This window comes from Eptatretus burgeri, chromosome 13 (assembly GCF_056783735.1).
Source record: "Eptatretus burgeri isolate ZD-2024b chromosome 13, Ebu_testis_v1, whole genome shotgun sequence".
Classification (NCBI taxonomy): Eukaryota; Metazoa; Chordata; class Myxini; order Myxiniformes; family Myxinidae; genus Eptatretus; species Eptatretus burgeri.
Window position 1 is genome coordinate 21,687,043 of NC_140973.1, and position 2,802 is coordinate 21,689,844.

A 2,802-nucleotide genomic window follows, 5' to 3' on the forward strand; every position below is an offset into this window, starting at 1 on the left:
ACACGTCGGAGTTCTTAACAGCCTTATTGTAATCGTTAGGACCACACACACGAGTTCAGAGTACTTGGACGTGCTCCACGACAAGCAGTTTCCTGTGAAGCGCTCAAGTCAGCACTCCATTGGAAACCGTTGATCAGGAACGACGAATCGTGGTCCACATCGGCTAACCCTGACACGTGGAACCACGCACTCACTCACTGTGTGTGATCGGAGGTACTGGCGCCGACGAGTCGGTTTATATTGACGAAAGGAGGACGTCGTTGGAAACACCGGTCCGGATCCACCTGCCGTGTTTCCCTCTGGGTTTACAACACTCACCTTCCACCTGGTGCTCGTCCTGTCGAACCTTCGTCAGCGGACTTCGTCGTCATTTCCTCCACAATCGAACAACCTCGGGCCCCAAATGTATCTCAGCTCGTAAGAAGGAAAGTACATCAAGTTTTAAGATGGAGATTTTTACAAGAACGAGTCATCGCTTTCAATAAAAAACACAAACAAACACACACACACACACACACACACACACACACACACACACACACACACACACACACACACACACACACACACACACACACACACACACACACACACACACACACACACACACACACACACACACACACACACACACACACACACACACACACACACACACACACACACACACACACACACACACACACACACACAATGGACGAGTGGGCGTGGCTCTAATAAATCCCGGCATGCTTCACGCCTCTCGTGTTCGCTTGTTATTGGATGAGTGGGCGTGGCTCTAATAAATCCCGGCATGCTTCACGCCTCTCATGTTCGCTTGTTATTGGATGAGTGGGCGTGGCTCTAATAAATCCCGGCATGCTTCACGCCTCTCATGTTCGCTTGTTGTTGGACGAGTGGGCGTGGCTCTAATAAATCCCGGCATGCTTCACGCCTCTCGTGTTCGCTTGTTATTGGATGAGTGGGCGTGGCTCTAATAAATCCCGGCATGCTTCACGCCTCTCGTGTTCGCTTGTTGTTGGACGAGTGGGCGTGGCTCTAATAAATCCCGGCATGCTTCACGCCTCTCGTGTTCGCTTGTTATTGGACGAGTGGGCGTGGCTCTAATAAATCCCGGCATGCTTCACGCCTCTCGTGTTCGCTTGTTGTTGGACGAGTGGGCGTGGCTCTAATAAATCCCGGCATGCTTCACGCCTCTCATGTTCGCTTGTTGTTGTTGTTTTTTGTAATTGATCACATGACCGATTATATTTATTTATTTTTATATTAACTGTTGATTCGGGAACTTGACAAGTGTCGTGTTTTACTTTGTGCGGTTAACTGTGTAAAATACGAGCCTCTTGCACCGTCTCCAGCATGTTTGTGTGGTTCGTACAACCTCATACCTTGAACCCCCCTCTCGTGTTTGTGAAGTCATTTATTGCTGTGATCGACCCTTCAAATGTGTCGAAACTGTTTGTGTGATGCGGATCGTGGGAGTGGATCCAAACTATAATTGACAGACCGGTGTTTGTGTGTGCGTTTGTTTGTTTCCTGCGCCACCACAGCTCCAGTTCTGGGCCAATTACATCCAGACTTGCTACGTGTGATCAGCACGAGTCCAATGAATGTACAGGTGTGCTTTTATCTTTGCAGGTGGTCTTGAGGGGGGGATGGAAATTCTCGATGTAAATGTGTATCGCCGCCTGTAGGTAGGAGATGGTATTACAAGCCTCCACCATATACAGCACTGTATTCCTGTTCCCACGTTTTTCTGTGCTGTGAGGTGATTTGAATTACTCGTGCGGGCCCGTACGTGCAAAAAAAAAAGAGGATTTATGACGTCAGTCGTGACGTCATAGTACCGTGTCCTGTCATTGGTTTGGTAAATAAATGGCCATAACTTGGGAACCGCTTGTCTGATTAATATCAAACCTTGAAAAGGCACATCCTCAGGTCCCCAGCAATTTTCCTGGCAAGTTTCAATTAGAGCGGACCAGTGGTTGTCGAGAAACAGCGGTCACAGACAGACAGACACACACACACACAGATTGCTGGAATTATAGATAGATATAATTACCATCAGTACCAGATCATAAATGTGAAGTTTCACATCAATTGATTCAGCGGTTCCAGAGAAAACATTACTTAATACTTTTCTTCTATCCAATATGGCTGCCAAACCATGTGACCTATCAATTATTCCTGAACAAACTTGTACACCCATGGCTTGGGGAAACATTTGCGTGAAGCTTCCCCTCGATCTGTTCAGCCGTTCTGGAGATTTTTTATATGTCATCAGGTTAATCCAATATGGCTACCAAACCATGTGACCTATATCATGTGTGAACCTTTTGTTCCTCATGGATAGGCGGTCATACGTGGTTTTGCCTCGATCTATTCAGCCACTTCAAAGAAGATTGAAGCTTATTTATTTATTTTTCTAAAACAATAGGCTGCCGAGTCACGTGACCGATGATGTCATCAATTTTTTTTCTTCTGTGGACCATTTTATCCCCAGCTGACCCTCAAAAATTTCCATACTGAGCAGATGTAGCATTCTACATATGCAATTATGACGTCATAACAAAGGCACCGATGATCCAAAATCCAGACCCGAAGATTAAGCCAGCGACCTTTACCGTCAAGTCAAAACCAGGCTTTCTCAATGGTGAAGAATGACTTAAAACATTCTCGTATCTGGATCCGAACCCAGATCTTCACCAAAATTTAATCAGCTCGTCCTTGTCACACACCGAACCTGTCCACCAAATTTCATCCGAATCCATAACTTTGAGATATCCTGCTCACAGACAAACAGAG